The following is a 21,488-nucleotide window of genomic DNA, read 5'->3' on the forward strand; positions in this document are numbered from 1 at the left end:
TGATTGCATGATGTTTAAAGGGGGCCTCCAGCCTAGCAGAATTCATGGCTTTTCACTTTAGACCATGAACGGACTGCCATGGACACAACTCTCTGGTTGTGATGGAAGCTGTGTTTATAAATGATCAACTGTGCTGTGAATATATTTAGCTTATGCTAAATGCCCCTGAGAGGATGAATATAATCTGTTTCTAGTTTAATTGTGTTTTGGAGCATGGCACATTTTTTTTTTCCAGATGAATAAAATATTAAGCCTTTTCCACTTCCTGAGGAAAGTTAGGGTTGGATTTTGATATTCAAATTACTAGACTTATTAAATCATATTAAAATGAAAATGTAAAGAGCTATTTGATTCTATTTACAAGTTCTTGTCACAATATACTGCTCAGTGAAAATGCTATGTTTTGGCATCTAAAAAACTGGATATCAACACTGAGACCAGAAACCCTTTTATTCATCATTAGCATGAGCGGATGTTACGGCTGACAGATAAGATAGTTAGAAATACTGGTGTTGGTAGCTAAATGGTATCCTCACACAGCACTTAAAACATTTCAAAGCAATGTTCTCAGACTTTCATATCATAAACCTTGAAATTTGTATCTGCAACCCAAAATACATAAAGTAACTATTTTAAGCACTGACACCATTAAAAAAGGATTCACTTCAGGCTTCTGAAAAAGCAAATTTGGCCACAGCTGTATTTATTTGCTCATAAACCATAAACTTCCTGATGGAGCTCTTAAAGGAAAAGTAAGGGCCAACTTGAAATGGATGTCAGAAAGGGGTTTTAGATATACATGTACTTTTAATACATGTACTTTTCTGTATAAAGAGGCCTCGTAATGGTAAGCGACTGCTCTAAAGTTAGCCCACTTCCCCCTTATCTCTTTGTTTCCCTGAAGTGATCATTTAAATTAGCAAGATATGTGTGTAATCTACAAAATTTCCCTTACGTATATGTTTCAACGAAAGCTGCTATTATATACAAATAGATTCTATAGCCTGTTCATTATTTACACCTGCATTCCTATCTACATTCACACCCCTCCCTCCACCATCGTCTTAGCAATCTCTGAAAAGAAAAAATAGGCAAGACAGGCTGTATTTCAATGTACTCCTGTCAGCAGATAAATGAAAGTTGTCTGGGGGCATAGAGAACAGCAGAGCGTTTAATACCTTTCATGTGATGCTCTCTTCTCCTGCTCTCAGCCCATCTGACTGAGATGCCACCAACCAGCTTGGTCTTTAGTGGCCTGTCCACTCTGATACTAATGGAAGCTGTTGGGGTCCTATGTCAGGTCGGCTCTAGTAACTGCTTTTTTACCTACCTTGCCATTTTAATAAGTATCCTTTGTTGTTGTTGTTTCAGTAAAATCTGAAAGTCTGAATGGAGTTAACTATATTTTAAAGTGTAAAACACTGTGAATTCACATTGACTAGATTCCACATCCTAACAATGAAAAACTGTAAAATACCACTTTTCAAGTTGTGATCTGTTTGTATGTCAACAAAGTAACTATGAGATAAAGAAAAATATATAAAAGCCATTTCATAGATTTTTTTTTTTTTCAGTTAAAAAAATCATGCTTGGAAAGATTACATTTTATTAAGCCAAAATCTCTTCTAAATATCTATATTATTAAAATGTATAGGTTATTATAAGTAAGAAAAACATTAAGAATCTATCTTAGATCAGAATTCTTATATTGCTGGAACTAAAAATAACATAACAACTATTATTTGTGGAACATCCAGAGGTTCAATAACCTGCCTGAGGTCCTTACCAGTAAAAACTATTACCTCTATTCTATGTTTGAAGGGACAAATTTATTAACTCTTTGGTAAAACTCCTAGTTCTGCTCTAAGTATATTCAGTACTTTTGTTAAATGCTTGGAAGAATATGAGTCCTTGGTATATTGACTGAGTTACATTTTGCAATGACTGGTATATCATCGAATACGCAGAAATCGGTAGAATGTTACTTTTTTTCTAACATGTCAGTGGGAACACCTTTTCCTTGAATTATTACAATATTTTAAACAAAGGAGGCTGTTTAGAAACCCAAATAGTTGCACATTTCTTGATATTTTATAACTGATAAAAGTGATACTTTGGTATTTAAGAATTCAATGATATGAGTTGGGACTTTTTTTCCCTACATATTTCCCAAGAGGGCTTTGACCCTGTTGATAGTTTTGAAACTATATTAGATGGACTAATTAGATTGTCTAGACTGGTGCTCCCAGAGGTACAAAATGCACTTTTTTTTCTCAGAGAGAGGTTGTAAATGTCAGAAACAAAATCTGAGAGACCACCCCTCTCCCATGTCCATTGGCAAAGGGATTCAATAGATCACACCCCCTCCTTGAAGTCTTCCCAATCAAACCCACTCAGCTGAACTGAGTTAGCTCCTCACAGGCTAAACCCTTTGATTATTCCTTTCCCCTGACCTATGAATCTAATCAATACATTATTCCCATTTATTGATGTATTGTATTGTGATTTCTTATTGTTGCATTAAGGCACTGTGTTTGCTAATTCTTTTTGGAATGCCCCTAACCTTTGGTACATCTGGAAAGTGGCTCATTTGATGCTTGCTCTGACCTGGAAAATGAAGGCCCATATTCTTGGCTATCCCTTCCCTTGAATCCATGTCCTCTTCCAAGGAATTTATAAATTTCAGGAAGAGGTCAATGCAAGATTCCCCGCTGTGTTAGCCTCCGCCTTCTTTTTCTAGCTGAGTCCTTTCTGCCAAACCCATCTCCATCCCACCTGCCCTCCCGTTCCCAAAACGTGTTATTGACAACTAAAGCCAGGTCACGGGACACTTCATAGGGCTCTGCCACTAAATATGTGGGGATAAATAATATTGTAATCCTTGCAGATATTTGCATTCAGGGTGGTTATTTTGCCTGTTTCCTTTTAGATTATCTCGGCTTGGTCTCTGGGAACCACCCACTAGTGACAGTCGTAAGGTAAGTGTACATTTAAAATTTTCTTTCAATCAGCTGTAAATGGAAATCTCAGTTTTGTTCAATGATTTTCACAAAAGACAGTTTCAAATATTTTATTTTCAAATATTTTATCAGTGAACAGTGGCGTAACGACTGGGTGTTTCATATATAGGAAAAGATAATAAACCTTTAACATTTGCGAAAAGGATAATAGAGAGATAGGAAATAAAGCAGGCACTGCGTCTTACCCTGGAATATTACCTGTAGCATAATAAAGTGTATTCGCAGCCCCTGAGTGGAGTGGTTTCATTTCACCATCTTCATCCCACGCAGCTGCCAGAGTCCTCTCAAGGGGCACATTACAACAGCCTCTTCCTTCATTTTAAATTGGGCCGTAGCCCAAGAAAATATCTCAAATGGCATTAAACCAATTAACATCTAGCACCGAATTTAGCAGCTAATGGGCACATAATAGGTATTTGTTGGAGAATGAATGTCGGTGGATTCATTAATCCATCAATCTTCTGCTCTGTGAGGTCCTTGCCACTGTGAGGAAATGTGGTATACTGGTTATTCCCCCAAACCTGGAGTGAGATGCTTGGGTTCGGTTCCTGGTTCTGCCACTTGCTAGCTGTATGACTTTGGCCACATGTTTAAACCTCTCAGTACCACCCAAATCTTGGTTTTAATACTACTTTCCAATAAAAGGAACCAGGGCTCCTTGGAGCAATGGCTAATTTAGGACTGGGGCAAGAAATATGCATAATGAGCCTGGAGCATCGTATAGTGCCAGAAAGTAAGGTAGTGCTAAAAGAAAAATGAAAAACAAAATAAAACGATAAACACCTCACAATGGTGTGACAAAAAGTGGGTCACAAGGATACAGGAGTCAACTAAAAGTGCTCCCCGTCACCAAAGCTGGAACGATTCGAGCAACAAAATAAAGTCGTGGTATAACCCAAAACTCCATGTAGATACTCTGCTTTCCAGGAGGTAGAGCATGACTCCCCATGGGGGCTGCACACAGTGATTTTCTTCCAAGGAGTACAGTAGGAAAGTGGGGGCGGGGAGAATTACGTACCATCAAGAAACCTGACAAACACTACCTCAAGCCAGGTCATCCAGATTAACATCCGCAGTGATATGTCATCTTGATAGTAGGTATCCTTCACAAGATGTGATAAGAATGATGCTTTACCTCTGGTCCTCTTCCCCAAAACACATATTACCCGACTCTGGTCACGAGAAAAACATAAGACAAATTTCAATACAGGTACATCCTACAAAATACCTGACTACTATTCCTCAAAACTATCAAGGTCATTATAAATACTGGCAGTCACAACCAAGAGAAGCCTAAGGAGATAAGACCACTAACTGTAATGTGGGATCCTGGGTGGGATCCAGGAACAGAAAAAGGACATTAGGTAAAAACTAAGAAATCTGAATAAACTGTAGAGTTTAGTTAACAATAATATATCAATGTTAGTTCATTAACTGTGAAAAATGTCCCATACTAATGTAAGATGTTAATGATGAAATCTGGGTATGGGATATATGAGAACTCTCCATATACTAATAATTCTGCAAATCTAAAACTGTTTGAAATAAAACATTTATTTCAAAAAATAAGGAAGTGTGCACGTTAAAAAAACTGGCTTGGAGGTATACTCTCCATTTTCCAAGTACAAAAAAATAGTATTTTGAAAAATGTTGAATTTATAATTTATATTTTGAGAATCATACATGGAGAATTATATTCTGCATTAAAGTTTTGAGTTGGATAAAGGTGTACACATCTATAAAGCATTCTGCTATATTTCTGCTATCCTCAAATGGAGGAAGAAGATAACAATTAGCAACACAAACCTTTTTTTGCAAGAATAACAGTTTTGAGGGGCTCAAAGTGGATTATGACTTGTGCATTAATTATGTATTGCAGCATAACAAATTACCACAAATTTAGTGGCTTAAAACAACATATAATTATTATCCCACAGTTTCTTTGGATCAGGAATCTGGATGCACCTTACCTGGGTCCTCTGCTTCGAGAGTCTCATAGGGTATAATCAAGATGTTGACTATGCTATGGTCCTTTTGGGAGCTTTTTTCCTTCCAAGTTCATGTGGTTGTTGTTGGAATTCAGTTAAGGCTGTAGGACTGAGGTCCCCTGTTTTCTTGCTGGCTGTCACCTGGGTGTTCTCATCTCCTAAGTGTTACTCAACAGTTCTACCCATAGGGCTGCTTGCCTCTCACAGGCCCTGTCACAACATGATAGATGACTTCAGAGCCAGCAGGAGAAGCTCTTACTCCAGTCTGCTAAGATGGAGACTCGTGTAATGTAATCTTATCAAGGGAGTGACTTGCCCATGGGCTTTGTTGTATTCTGTTGGCTAGAAGCTAGTCACAGGCTGTGTCTTCCCTCAAGAGGAAAGGATCATACTAGGGCCTGACTCGTTGGGGATCACCTTAGAGCGTATCCACTATACTAGGAGAGTTTTGAGACAGATCCGGGCAGCTGGGCATATATGAGCGAACTAAAGAAGAAGAGAACAAACTGGAAATGCTGGCTTCTTGTTTTCAAGCAAACTACAGCTTGAAGGAAATAAATACGTTTCACCCCCCGCCCCCCAACAGAATTATGTTTTAAAAATACTCCTCAACGTTTAAAAATATTCCTCAAAGTTATCAAATGAGAGTTGCAATTATTCAAGATGAAGGAGCCAGAAGAATATATTTGGAGATCAATCATAAATACATCACATTTTCCTAACTAGTATTTTCTTTTTTATTAGCAGTGAAGAAATTTGGACAAAATTTCAACATTTCTGCAGTTTAAGAACTCTCATTATAAAAGTTTAAATAATATGATCTCATTTTCAACATTTCATGACTTAATTTTTTTTTTCTTTTTTGAGACTGTAGTTTTTAATACTTACGTTTTTAAATTCAGTCTACTAATAATTATTAATAGGTTGATATTGTTTAGGTAGTAATTTTTACATTTTACGTGATACTTAAAATTTGTGTATTTTAAATATATTAAATATTCATTTTCACTGGTTTCTTTTTCTGGATTCTGAATCCTTTTCTTATAAAATGTTAAATACAGAAATACTGGTATTGTCATTTTGCTCCAGTATTGTAATCACCACCCAGAGTTTCAGGATCTCAAAAAAAATTTTTTTTTTTCTGATTGCTCCTTATAACACCAAATGTTCCAGAAATCCTAACATTTCGACATTGGAACAACATTTGCCAAGTTGCTGCTTGCATCTGGAAATAAAGCACATGTATCGTTTGTTAGACCCTGTGTCTAATTGTGGGTTTGTATCATGTGATCACCGTATCTGTGCATCTCCACAGAGATTCATACAAACCTATTAGCTGATTGAGCCAGAGACTTTTGCTGCTTATGTCTCAAATATGCAGCCGCCTTAAGAAAGAAAGAAGAAAACAGGCAACTTGTGGAAATGAGGCTTATTAGCAACCAAGCTGAAATGAAAAGGAAATATACGTATTGCAATAATTCAATTAAGAAACTCACAGGAGGAAGGATTTCTTGTGGGTTCCTCCTCTCTCAACCTTTACTTCTTTTTCAAGTCTTTCTACCTATATTGTTTTCTTTTCACTGCTTGGCTCACAAACAAGCCTTAGGCTGTAGCTATTGGTATCTCTTATGCAAGGTGTACAAAGGGTTGTTATTCAGAATGGTGAGAACGTAATCACCTGTAGCTATTGGTAAAATAACTCATTTAGCATATAAAGGTCAAAGCTTACTTGCTTTCTTCCTTCCTTTTTTCCTTTGGGTTGTTTTCTTTGTGAGAATTAAATAAAGGGATCTTTTTTTAAAAAAATATCAAATAAGTTAGAGTAAATAGAAGTAACCTTTCCTGCTTGTGAAGGAAGTATTCAGTGAAAGCCCAGACGAAGAGCATTTGGCTTTTGCTGGAAGGTCACAGGATAAAGCCATTCTTTATCAGAGCTGAATTCAGTGGAAGGTCTTGCGATTTGCCAAGGTGGTTGGCCCATGGTGGTCATCAGATCTCTTTCCCTCAGTTTTAGAAGGACTTAGTCTTGCCTTTGCCATCTGTTTTAATATATAAATCTGATACTTTCACCTATTACTGAAATTCTGGATTTATTTATTATGATTGGAACAACCGTTAGCTCTTTTCATTTAAAAAGCTGGACTTAAATTTGCATCATGATGATTAAATCCAAGTTGGATTTCCTTGTTTGGAAGTGCTGAGGTAGCAATTGGTTGTGGCCGACTTGGTCTTCTTTTGGCATAAGCTAGGCTTTCACCGAGTCTTTCGATCTGTCTCTTTATTTGGTACTGATCTTGGGGTCCCATGTATCCTAGTGAAGCTGAACCTGCCTCCTTCCACACTGAACTCTTCTTTTCCCCAGTTTCCGATTACACATATATTCCATGCTTGGTCATTCCTGTCTTGTCTTACCCATCCATTGTTTGCTATTGATAATTACCCTCCACAAAAAGACTATAAGCTCTTTGAGGGCAAGGATTCTGCCTTCTTGTCTTTTATGCCTTCACAAGGCTCAGGGTCCTCAGCGTTTGATGCCCACCTGCCACCATGACCCATGCCCACAACTCTTAAACACCTGATCAAATAGTGTTTCCTTAAATCAAAGGAATTATATACCTTCCATTTGCCTCACTCTGTGCTGGGGGCCACAAAGGTGGGGCCAGTCCAACAAAATGTCCACTCCTATCTTCAGAACCTCCCATTGTCCTCTCCGGACCACTGTACCCACACTCAGAGCTGCCAGGCTCCTTTCTGGGCATCTCTCCTGTGACTCATTCTCCGAGGCCCTGATCCTCACTGAGGTCTCAGCGGAGTATGACTCCTCTTAGGGCAATCATGTTCTAATAAAGCAACCCTGGAGACCAGAAGGACTTCAAGGCCCAAAGTAATGCACCTCCAGTGGTGAAATTCCAGGCACTGTGCTAGGCAACAGTGGAAATATTTTTAACCCATCTTTGTCCAGCTGCCCTTAAATCACATCACACAAGCAGATGCCTACTCTGTCTGCTCATAGTCCCACCCTGCCTAGGGACTGTTAAAAAATGGAAATGCTAACCTCTGTCCTTACGGTGTGAATAACCTAGAAAGGGAGTTGGACTACACATGCCTACCAGGCAGACTAGCGTACTGTTTAAGAACCTGTCTAATCACACAGTCCTGGCTTCTAAACTCAGTTTTTCTACTTATCAGTTTTGTGGACTCCTGCAAGTTCCCAAAATTTTCTGAGGTTCATTTCTTTCATCTGTAACACCGGGATAACAAAGCCCATCCCAAGAGGTGGCTCAGTTGGTAGAGCATGTGACCCTTGATCTCAGGGTTGTAAGTTTGAGCCCCACATTGGGTATAGAGATTACTTAAAAATAAATCTTTAAAAAAAAACAAAGCCCACCCCGAGGTTTTTATGAAGTTCAACAAGCTACTGTATGGGCCATCCATAGTAAATATGCAGGACATGGGTGCCATCAATAATAATAACTAGAGCTAAGGAGGATTATAAATCCAACAAGGCAGTTTGGAGGTCTGAGGTTGAGAACAGGTATGTAGAGCAAGGCATTGATGGAGGTGGAGGAAGATGGAGGAGAACTTCCTAGAAAGGACTTCCTTTCCTCACAGGAAAACATGAGTGCTGTTCAATATCTATCTGAGCTTGCTTAGCCATAGGTACTTAATCCTCTGATCACTTGGCCTACAGAGGCATATTTGGCTTGGAAGCCGACTGCTGAGGAGTAGAAAAAATATCAGTGGAACCCATGCACATTGTTACCATACAGAGGAGGGAGGGGTAAGGGAGCTTCACCCCTTCTCTGAATTGTTGATTTCTGAGGCTGTCTCCTCCATTGGACTGTGTGGTCCTCAAAGCCAGGACCCAATTCATTCTGTTATCCCTAGGCCACTGTTGCGAGTATGTGTTCAGTGCCTAATTACTGGTAGAATGATTGAAAGAATGGAATATACTGGCGTTTTGCTGCATTACGTCTTCCAACAACACAAGTGATTATATAAAAGATTTACTAAGATTTAGTATAAATATGTGAACATATTTTCCTTGCATGCAAGAACATGACTCAGTCAAATGAAAGATGGAAATATTGTGGTATGTGGTTCTCCAAAGCAACTTCATTTGTGGGGTCAGAGAAGAAGAAAGATGTGACTTGGGAAAGTTGCACCAGCCTTGAAAATGCTGCATGGAAGGAAAAACCAAAACCAAAAAACAATCCCCAAGCTTGTGAAACTGGAAGAGGAGTCTGTGCAATCCAGCCTGGTGCCAAAAGGGACAAGTTGGCAGATGGGAATGGATCCTTGCAAATTCCTGCAGCCACCTGGCTTGTGATTTAACACTTCTCTGAGCTTTTGTTGTTCCGTGACATTTGGGACTAAATTTATTCCCATCTTTTTGTCCTTGTCAAAAGCAATGATTTTTTTAAAAAGTTGTATGTTTTCTTCCCATTCTTGTTTATATCTTGCTATCCTGCTATTTACAAGGTTGGTCTCTCACACTCTGCCTGGGGTGTTTTCTATTCCTCTGTAGTTAAAATTGCCAGAGGATTGTTTGAGCTGCTCTATTTTGAAGAATGGGGAAGCCATGGTGCCCTGTGGAATCCCAGCATGGTGTAACATCTCCCCAGTGAAAGAGGCACGTAGTTCTTATGAACTTGTGACTGACTGTGAAACTTTGCACATTCAAGTATTTTAAACACTTGATGCCTATTGTGCATCTTGTTATAGAGATATAATATCAGGCGTGACTTCTCACGATGTTATAGAGATATAATATCAGGCGTGACTTCTCACGAGGCTGATGCCTCCTTGGAAGTTGCCTAGAGTAACATGAAATGTGATTTCTTTCCAAAATGGAGTGCCTGCCATTTTCTCCCCAGCTTTAGGTTGGAAATGATGTCCTGATGTCTCATGCCCCTCTCCTCTGCTCCTGTATCCTGTCCTCACTTTGGTCTGATTATTCTCCCCCATCTGAATGGTCTCCGCAGTGTCTTATGTGATGCTCCTCTTGATCACAAAATCGTGGTGGCATGTGGAACAACTGAAGTTGGACATTTTTCCTTTGCTTCCTTGCAGCGTGGAATCCGGAAAGGTTAGGGCATTTGAACAGAAGTTGCTTTAATTACAATTGCTTTGACTATAATTACAATGGCTCCTAGCCCCAAGAGGAATGACCCTTGACAGAGGTGAAGCCAGCCAAGGTTGGCCTTGCCCTTCTGAGCCTTTTAATGATGCAATCCTTCCAGAGACTCCCAACACCCCTATACTCCTTTACACCCCCCACCCCATGGGTATCCATCTCTGTTTCTGATGCCCCTGTTTTCTTCAGACCTTCCTCATCAGGGTAGATAGTGCTCCATACTTTAGCTTCCTTCCCTTATGTGCTAATTTCTTCCTATTTCCCAGATATTATTCCTTAGGATACTTACTGTGATCTGAATATGGATAGTATTGGGTCAAAGATACCAATACTGATGCTCTGGAGTGGAAAGGATATAATGAAAACTCACCAGGCCTCAGATGATCTGGGTTTTTAATTCTAGTTTTGCCACTTTTTAACTGGTAACCTTGGGTTATGTCACTTAATATTTCTGAATATGTTCTCACTCATATAATGTATTTAATGAGTTCATGCTAACACGTCTAAAATATGAGATTTTCAGGGCGCCTGTGGCTCAGTTCATTCAGTGTCTGGCTTTTGATTTCGGCTCAGGTCATGATCTCAAGGTCATGAGATCAAGCCCCACATCTGCTTGAGATTCTCCCTCTGCCCCCTGCCCCAGCTCACGCTCTCTCTAAATAAATAAATATCCTTAAAATATGAGATTTTCACCTTTGATTATAATAAAGTTCGTATGAGGTGAAGCATTTGAAAGCTCTTTATAAATGACAGTGGTTCTGTACAAATATAAGGTAGGAAGGCAAGAAAGTGCCTTAACCATGTCCAAAATGTCAGCTTCTTGACAGATAATGTGAGCTAGCAGAAAGCTTCAGCCTGGCTGTAGCATTTTCTATAATCCCATTTTATCTGAGCCTCTGTTCCATCATGAATACAAAAGAATATAATCAAACCTCATGGGATTGTCATGAAGATTAAATGAAATGATGGATATAAAGTTTGTTAGCACAGTACCACTTGGCACTTAGTATGTGTTTAATAAATTGTTAGTTCCCTGTCATCTTAATATGTCTCTTAAGAAGTGACTCTAGCTGTGAATTGTGTAAGACTGATAAATCACAGACCTGTACCCCTCAAACAAATAATACATGATATGTTAATAATAAATAAATAAATAAATAAATAAATAAATAAATAAATAAGAGGAAAACAGAGAGAGAGGCAAACCATAAGACACTTTTAGCTATAGGGAATAAACTGAAGGTTGCTGGAGGCGAGGTGAGTGGGGTATGGGGTAACTGGGTGATGGGCATTAAGGAGGGCACTTGATGGAATGAGCACTAGGTGTTGTATGTAACTGATGAATCACTAAATTCTACCTCTGAAACTAATAATACAGTATATGTTAATTAAATTGAACTTAAATAAAAAATTTTTTAAAAAAAGAAGTGACTCTAGAGAGTGTACAAGATTTTCCACATGCTTCAAATCCACCTGTGTATGTGGCAGATCCAGTAACTAAAATGGTATCAAAGCAGCCAAGAGGAATAATGTAGTTTAAAGGTAACATTAAAGAGATGTACATCATTCTCCGAAATGGGCATGGACTTTGATAGTGCAAAAGGTGACATGGGCTTGATTCTAAGGGGTGGGGAGGGAGGTGAATAGGGCACTCACTTTGGCACAAAATTAAAGAGGGCATTGTAAAACTCCATAATCAAGATAAATAATGTTCAATACAGTATTTTTTTTAAATCAGAATTAATGCAAAAAAAATTCATGATGAACAAAATACCAACATTTTAAATAAAGGTAGGATCAGAAACAGTGCTGTGCAGAGCCATCTTGGAGCCTGAGACTAAAGAAAAAATCAGCAATAGTGATCATGTCTTTACTTAAAGTGTTGATGCTTTGTTCATTGTGGATATTTTTGATTTTCAAATATATTGCATTAAAGTATTATTTATTTTGATTACTGAGTTTTTTGGTGCCTCTTTGAGATTTGTGCCCAAGGAGAGTGTGCTACTCACCCTACTTGCCTCATCCTGTCCCCACCCTGGGGGGGGGTGGTGTCCACTGGGCTAGGAAGAAAGTTCCAGAGCCGGCTTCAGGTCCTCACTTTGTATTTCCCCTCATCCACTTTGCGGTTCCAAGTTTGGTTTAACTATAATTTTGTGGGGGGAAAAAAAGACTGTATCAGATGAAATTCCAGCTTTCTTTCCAATCAAAAGACTACCACAGTGAAATATCGTTTGGAAAGAAAACATAAAGTAAATGGTTCATCAGAGGCTTGATTGAGGTTGGGGGGTCAGCAAACAATGACCCACAGGCCAACTGCCTGTTTTTGTAGGAAAAGTTCTATTGGCACACAGACCTGCTCATTTGTTTTTGTGTTGTCTGTGGCTGCTTTGGGGCCACAGTGGCAGAGTTGAATAGTTGCAACAGAGACCATATGGTTTGCAAAGCTGAAAATATTTAAGATCTAGGCTGATGTGGACCTCTGATTTAGATTATCAAAGCACTCAGATGTTTTTGGATCAGTATGTGGGGTTGACAACAGTTTATTTATTTTTTAAAGATTTTATTTATTTATTTGACAGAGACAGACACAGCGAGAGAGGGAACACAAGCAGGGGGAGTGGGAGAGGGAGAAGCAGGCTTTCTGCAGAGCAGGGAGCCCAATGCGGGGCTCGATCCCAGGACCCTGGGATCATGACCTGAGCCGAAGGCAGACGCTTAATGACTGAGCTACCCAGGCGCCCCAACAACAGTTTAGAATATCCAGTCATTTGGAAATTTATGTAACAGAGAATTCAAGGACATTTACAGAGAATATTACAATCTTCCATTTGTAAGAACTGGGGGAAATGGGGAAGGTATCAGAGTTCAAAAAGTAAATCAAGAGAGGCAGCAAAGAGTGGGTGAGATCTGTGTCCGTCTGTGCCCCTGTGGGTCCTCTGTGAGAGTTCAGTTGTGACTTGACATCACAAGGCATGAGATGTTTATGAGAGTTTGATATTGCCCATAACTGGTAAAAGGAAACGGTGGGTTTGTTGAAAAATGCATTCATTAGTATTATCACATAAATGGTTTGTGGATTTAATTACCTCATTTCTGTTAATATGGATAACTGACTTCACATATTCAACAAGCATTTAGTGAGCATCTGTATGTGCAGGAATTGTAAGAGTCACCTTCAAAGTAGTCTACTTCTAAGTTTGAGTGTGAGCAGAGATAGGAAAGCTCCAGATTGTGTTCTGATGTGCCTTAGGTTTGGAGAGCATACAGGAGACAACGGGGAGAAAAAGAGGGGAAAGATCAACTTATGGAAGGCCCTGAATGCTAGCTAGGGAGCTTGAACTTTAACCAGGAGCCAGTAGAAACTTCCTTGATCAAGGAAGTGGCATATCCATACCTGTGCTTTAGTTAGGATGTTAACTGAGTGTGGAGGGATGGAAGGTGGATGAGAATAGGAGTAGGGGGACTAATCAAAAGGCGATTTCAGTAGCCTTGTATGGTTTATAGTCCTCAGAGATGACGTGGGCTTCTAGTTAGTTGTATCCATGGGAATGGGAAGAAGGACAGATCTGAGAGTGCTGGTGAGAGTAGTAAAATTAACCAATATTCAGCCACTTGATTAGGGAGGCTTCTGGATTTGGAGTTGAGGTGACTGGGAGGGTGCAGAAGGTATTAGTAGAAATAGAGAAGCCAAGCAGAGAAGTAGGTTTTAGGGTCAAAAATACTAAGTTTGGTTTTATATAAAGTGAATTGAATATACTATAAAATATCCAGGAAAAAACAGAAGAATGCATGAGAGAGAGAGAGAGAGAGAGGGAACTGCTGGAGATGGAAGTTTAGAAATTATCTGTTGAAAGATAATCATTGAAGCCTGGGCATCAAAAACATCATAAGGGAGGAAGTTAGAGAGAGCAGATGAGCACTGAAGAAGCAACTATGGTCAAGTTGCCAGATAAAATACAGGATGCTCAGTTAAGATTGAATTTCAGATCAACAAAGAATCATGTTTTAGTATAAGAATGTTCCATGCAATGTTTAGCATACCTATACTAAAAAAATATATATATTGTTGGTTTGAAATTCAAATTTAACAGAGTGTTCTGTATTTTTATTTGCTAAATCTGGCAACCTTTGACTGTGGGGATGGCCCATAATTATGGGATGGTCAGAAGAGGAGGAAATGGTAGAAGAGCTTGGGAGTGGGCAGATAGATCCCAGGAAAACTAGGATATTGTATTATCATGAAATCAAAGGGTAGAGTGGGTTTCCAAAGGGCTGAACAAAAATTTCAAGGCCATTGCATTAGGCAACATGAAACTCATTAGGGACCTTTGAGAAAGCAGATGGAGGTCTGGTTGCAAAGGGTTAAGGAGTAAATAAAATAAGGGAGATGGAAATAATCCGTGTAGATCACTCTTTTAGCAATTGTGATGGAGAACAGAAGGGAGATATGAGATGGTAAAGAAAAACAAAATAGAAGGCAGGTTTTCAGGATTAGAGAGACCAAGGCTGTTTTCCAGTCTCTGAGGAGCCCAAGGTAGTGGCATCCAGAAGATGTAAGAGGGGTGATGGGATTAAGGGATGGGGTAAGCTGTGGATGATGCTGGAAGGGAGAATCAGGACATAAATGGAGGGATTAACCTTTGCATGGAGGATGCTCCCTCCTCATCCAAGTCATGAAAGAAGGAGGGGGAGATAAAGACGTGGAGATTTTGAGAGTAGATAAGAAGAAGGAAGGCTTTTATTTATTTTTGCTGTCTGACTGTGCTATTGAGAGTACATGTTATGGAGGAGGGATTAGGGGAACAGGAGGGGCAGACTCAGGCTCAAGATACTCCCTGTTTGCTAATTGCATGGGACAGATATGATGCAGAGCCCAAAAGTGCATATAATTCATCTAAGTGGGAACCATTTATGTTCCTCATGTTGTATCTTCCTCCAGCTCTAGTGTTCCATATCAGTTCATAACGTAATCAAATTGCTCACCAAGGAAGGGAAAATGACAGAAACAGAATTGAACAGACTCACTCTTATCCATTTTATTAGACCAAGAGACTCTGGCCATGAAAGGATCAGGGCCATTTATTCATGTCCCCAGTCCTAGAAGGGGCCCATAGGAGCACCCAGCAGCAAAAGCCATTTTTGGGGAACATGTGGAGTTCCTACTCTGTGAGATCCTATATCCACCATGTGGATTGTGTTATGTGGGGTTAATATCTTTGCCATGTCACACCCAGCATACCAGGGACTCAGAGACATACAGGTGACACGCACTGATCCCAACCACCCTATACTCTCTGGAAGCTGAGGTCAAAAGATGGCCAGACTATTCTACAGTTGGGAGAGCGTGAAGTTGAGGAGCAAAGCAGCCTGTAACCTCTTAGCTGCTTTTCCTCTCTGCTGTCAAGAACAGGCATGCCATTTGCAGCACAAGGAGGGAGCCATTTGCAGAACTGTGGAAGCCTGAGAAAGCTGAGAAAGAGTTATTTCAGGGAGGGGATGGGGTGGTGCTGTCTGCCTGGGGAAACTCTTAGTGCCTCCACCTCCAGAGAACATTAACATTTCCAGCCCCCTTTCCACAGCCCTCTTTCTCTCCCTCCTCCTCACCCCCAACACAAAGGCACAAATGAAATTCCTAAAAGTAGACTACTTCTGCCTAGTTATTTTTAGTATTTGCTGTTAGTATTTATCAAGCTTTTCAGTGTTAATTTGTCCTCCCACCCATTTCTCTTCCTGCCTCCACGTGCTGGGCTTGGGATGAAAGGAGCATGTACAAGAAGCATCTGGTGATCTCATTGAAACCTCCTCTAGAGAGAGGAGGCTATGGGCCTTGAAAATCAATCTCCCCCACCCCCACCTTGAAAAGAAGAAAGATCTGTATTCCATTAGCTTTGGAGAACAACATAAGCATTGGTGAAGTGAACCCATGAAAATGTGTATGTGGTGTTTAGCCAGGTCAAGAGCCCTAGTCAAGGAGCTGGGTCAGGGGATCAACACATGCACAAAATGTCATAATCCACACAAAAAGGGTTGGAGACCAGGTAAACAAGAAGGATGCCAGAGAAGAGAAAAAGGTAAAATCCATGCAAAGAGTAAAGGATCTGAGGGAGCTGAAGGGTTAATATAAGAAGGGGTGGAGTTAGGATTAAAAAGGCCAAAGGAAGAAAGCTCTGTATCACCATAGCACTGTAGTATGTTACAGCTTAATACTAAAACATCACTTGTTCCTGCCTCAACTGCCTGCCCTGTCTCTGGGAGTCAGTTATGCCCAAAAACAGCCACATTGCTCTGGAGAGGAACCCCCAGTTGAATGGAAGCAAGACCTTATCAATCTGCATGGACATTGGACCTCTTGTCTATCCATCAATGTATTCATTTCGTAGGAATCAGTAAAGAGTTGTTTCCTTTTGCAACTTCAAAAAAATGTTTTGGCTTGATTTTTGTGTTCTTTTAAAATTTTATTGTCTTTTTCAGCTTCCTAGAAATTGAAAAATATAATAAATGAAGTGAAAAATATTTAATGCATGGGCTCAGCAGTGGAATGGAAGAAACAGAGGAAAGAATCAGTGAACTTATAGATTAAATAATAGAAATTACCCAATCTGAACAAGAGAGAAAATAGACTGAAAATGGGGGAGGAAAAAAAAAAGACAGGGCCTTAGGGACCCAAGGGAATGTAAAAACTGTATAGCATATGTATCATCAGCATCCTGGAAAGAGAGAAAGAGGAGGACAATGCTAAAAAAGTATTTGAAGAAACAATTGCTGAAAGTTTTCAAGTTTGGCAAAAGAAACAGAAGTATCAAGAAGTGGATTAGAATACCCCAAACAGGATTAACCCCCAAAAATCCACACTAAGACACATCTCAGTCAGACTCAAAGAAAATGTCTTAAAGCAGCAAGAGAGAAATGAGACCTTATCTATAAGGGGAAAACAATTAGAATGACAGTGGATTTCCCATCAAAAACTATGGAGGCCAGAAGTAAGTGGCAGAAAATTTTCAAATGTTGTAAGAAAAGAACTGTCAACCCAAACAGTGAAAACATCCTTCAGAAATGAAGGGGAAATCAAGACATTTTCAGCTGAAGGAATACCTAGAAATATGTCACCAGCAGGCTCATCTTAAAAAAATAGCTAAAGGAATTTCTCTAAACAAAAAGGAAGTGATAGGGCGCCTGGGTGGCTCAGTTGTTAAGCGTCTGCCTTCGGCTCAGGTCATGATCCCAGGGTCCTGGGATCGAGTCCCACATTGGGCTTCCTGCTCGGCAGGAAGCCTGCTTCTCCCTCTCCCACTCACTCTGCTTGTGTTCCTGCTCTCGCTATCTCTCTCTCTGTCAAATAAATAAATAAAATCTTTAAAAAAAAAAAGGAAGTGATAGAAGATGGAACATCAGTATGGAGAAAAGAATAAAACAAAGAGTAAAAATAGGGATAAATACATAAGATTTCCTTCTTTTAAGTTTTCTAAATTAGATGATTGAAGCAAAAACTGTAACACTGTCTGATGTGACTTTCAATGTACATAGAGGAAATATTTAAGAAAGTTATTTTATGAATGAGGAAGAGTAAAAGGATGTAAAGGGAGGTAAGGATTCTAACTGAACTGATATAACATTGAAAACAATAGACTCTGACAAGTTATGCATATTTAAGGGAATATCAAGAGCAACCATTAAAAAGCTATACAAAGAGATATACTAAAAAAACTACAGATAAATAAAAATTGAATTCTAAAAAATGTTCAAGTATTCACAATAAGGCTGGAAAATGAAAATAAGGAAAGAGAAAATGAAGAACATAGGAAACAAAAAATAAAATGGCAGATTATAACCCAAGCATGTCAATAATTACATTAAGTGTAAATGGCCTAAGTATACAAATTATAAGACAGAGATTGACATGATAGATTTTTAAAAAATGATCCAAATAGAGGCACCTGGCTGACTTAATTTGTAGAGCATGCGACTCTTATGAGTTCAAGCCCCACATTGGGTGTAGAGTTTACTTAAAAAAAAAAAAATGACCCAACTATATGCTGTCTATAAGAAACTACTGTCAAATACAACAATATAGGAGGGTGAAAGTAAAAAGAAAAAGATATATCATGCAAACATTAATCGGAAGAAAGCAGGAGCGGCTATATTAAGATCAGATAAAGACTTCTGAACAAAGAAAATGATCAAGAACAGAGGGACATTATGTAATGATAAAAGGGTCAATCCACCAAAAAGACATAGCAAGCATAATATTTTGCATGCATATCCTAAATATGTACTAAACAATAGAACAAAATATGTGAAACAAAAACTGATAAATCTGAAGGAATTGACAAGTCCATAATTAGAGTTGGAAATCTCAGCACATTTCTTTTAACAATTCATAGAACAACTGACAGAAAACCAGCAAGTACAGAGAACACAGCAACACTATCAGTCAACCAGATCTAATTTACATTTATAGAATCCACCCAGCAACAGCAGAAAAGACATTCTTTTCAAGCACCACAAAATATATGCCAGCCTAGGCCATAAGCCATAAAACAAACCTCAACAAACTTAAAAGAATCAAAATCATACAGAATATATTCTCTGACTATAATGGAATCAAACTAGAAATCAAAAATGGAAGAATGACAGGAAAATCTCTAAACACTTGGAACTGAAACAACAAACTTCTAAAACCATCTGTGGGTCAAAGAGAATTACAAGGGAATTTTTTAAAGTACATTGAAGTAAATGAAAACGAAAATACAATGTATCAAAATTTGTGAGGTTCAGCTAAAGCAGTTCTGGAGGGAATTTTATAGCACTGAATATGTTAGAAAAGAGGAAAAGTCTCTTAATTATAGTTTATAAGTTAATAATAAAAATTCCCATCCCCAGAAACTAGTTTTATAAAACAACTTGTAAAGAAGAGCAAATGGGTGCCTGGATGGCTCAGATCATTAAGCATCTGCCTTTGGCTCAGGTCATGATCCCAGGGTCCTGGGATTGAGTCCCGCATCGGGCTCCCTGCTCAGCAGGGAGCCTGCTTCTCCCTCTCCTTCTCCTGCTCCCCCTGCTTGTGCTCTCTCACTCTCTCTGTCAAATAAATAAATAAAATTTTTTTTTAAAATGTTTAAAAAAAAAAGCAAATGAACCTAAATCAAGCATAAGGAAGTAATAATAAAGAGAACTCAATAAAATTGAAAAAAGAAAGATAGTAGAGAGAATAGATTAAACCCAAAACCAATTCCTTGAAAAGATCAACAAAACTGATAAGCCTCCAACACACACTTCTTTGTGAGAAGACACAAACTACCAGTATCTGGAATCAAAAAGACTTACCATCACTACAGAACTGCAGACATCAAAAGAATAGTAAAGGAATACTTCAACTCTACACATATAAATTTCATGACTTACATAAAATGGATCAGTTTCCCAAAAAGCACAACTACCACAACCCACACAATTAAAGATAGATAATTTGAAGAGCCTTATAACTAAGAAAACTTAATTAGCAATTAGAAACTTCCAAAACAGAAAATTCCAGACCCAGTTGGTTTCACTGGAAAATTCTACCAAATATTTAAAGAAGAATTACATCAATCCTATGAGTCTCTTCCAGAAAATAGAAGAGGAACACTTACCAATTCATTTTATGAAGCTACTCTGATACCACAACTAGAAAAAGACAGTACAACATAAGAAAACTAGAGACTAATGGCTCTCATGAAGATAAATGCAAAATTCCTTAACAAAATATTAGCAAATAGCATTTAGCAATATATGCAAATAATTATATACCCTGACCAGGTGGAATTTATTCTAGGGATGCAAGGCTCATTCAACATTTGAAAATCAGGGTGCCAGGATGGCTCAGTTGGTTAAGCATCTGCCTTCAGCCCAGGTCATGATCCCAGGGTCCTGGGATCAAGGCAAGGCCCATGTCGGGCTCCCTGCTCCGCAGAGAGCCTGCTTCTCCCTCTCTCTTTGCCTGCTATTCCCCTTGCTTGTGCTCTCTCTCTCTCACTCTCTGTCAAATAAATAAATAAATAAATCTTTAAAAAATATTTGAAAATCAATCAGTATAATCCACCATGTAAACAGTCTAAAGAAAAAATCACACTTACGCTAATCGAAGCAGAAAAATTATTCAACAAAATTCAGTAATTCATGCTTAAAAAAAAAAACCTCTCAGAAAAATAGGAATAGAGGGGAGCTTCTTAAAATTGATTTAAGAATATCTATCAAACACTTGCAGCCAACAGCATACTTAATAGTGAAAGACTGAATCCTTTCCCCACAATATCAGGAGCAAGACAAGGATGTCCTTTCTCATTACTCCTATTTAACATACTGGAAGTTCTACACAGTACAATAAAGTAAGAAGAGAAAATAAAGGCATATAGATCCAAAAGGAAGAAATAAAATTGCTTCTATTTGCAGATGGCATGAAAAACATCCAATGGAATCTACAAAAAACTAGAACTAATAAGTGAGTTCAGCTAAGTTGCAAGATGTAAAATAAGCATAGAAAATCAATTGTATTTCTATATACCAGCAGTGTATACATGGGTATTGAAATTAAATATACAATATCATTTATAATAGCTCAAAAACATAAAATACCTAAGCATAAATCTAACATAACATGTATAGGATTTGTATGCTGAAAACTACAAAATGCTGATGAAAGAAATCAAAGAACATTAAATAAATGGAGAGCCATACTATGTTCATAGATTGGAAGATTCAACATAGTAGAGATGTCAATTTCCCCAAATTGATATTTAGGTTTAATGAAATTCTTTTAAAAATTTAGAAAAGGAAAAAAATTCCAGAAAATATTTTTGTAGATATAGATAAGATTACTCCAAAAATTTATATGAAAAGGAGACAAAGAGATGGCCAACAGACATGTGAAAAGATGCTGAACATCACTCATCATCAGGGAAATGCAAATCAAAACTACAATGAGATATCACCTCACACCTGTCAGAATGGCTAAAATCAAAAACACAAGAAACAAGTGTGAGCAAGGATGTGGAGAAAAGGGAACTCGTCTTATGCTCTGTTGGTGGGAGTGCAAACTGGTGTGGCAACTGTGGAAAACAGCATGGAGTTTCCTCAAAAAGTTAAAAATAGAACTCCCCTGTGATCCAGTAATCACTACTGGATATTTACCCAAAGAACATGAAAACATTAATTTGAAAGGATATACCAACAAATGGGAAAAGACAAGCTATAGTCTAAGAAAAAATGTTTACAAAACATGTACCTGACAAAGAATTTATACCTACACTGCATAAAGAACTCAAAACTTAACAGTTAAAAAAGAAACAGTTCTATTAGAGAATGGAC

General features: G+C 38.5%; 1 protein-coding gene across 7 annotated transcripts in view; it reads left to right on the forward strand.

Moving 5' to 3' along the window:
• Window positions 1–21,488, forward strand: part of NCALD (neurocalcin delta) — a 373,056-nt gene that overhangs the window by 196,028 nt on the left and 155,540 nt on the right. For 6 of the 7 annotated variants that reach the window (XM_078072170.1, XM_078072167.1, XM_078072169.1 and 3 more), the window contains exon 3: window positions 2,930–2,978. The exons of the other annotated variant lie outside the window; for it this stretch is intronic. The gene's annotated coding sequence lies outside the window, so the exon portion shown is untranslated. The remainder of the gene's footprint in view (window positions 1–2,929; window positions 2,979–21,488) is intronic. 7 annotated transcript variants of the gene reach the window in all.

The sequence above is a fragment of the Halichoerus grypus genome, chromosome 5 (assembly GCF_964656455.1).
Source record: "Halichoerus grypus chromosome 5, mHalGry1.hap1.1, whole genome shotgun sequence".
Lineage (NCBI taxonomy): Eukaryota > Metazoa > Chordata > Mammalia > Carnivora > Phocidae > Halichoerus > Halichoerus grypus.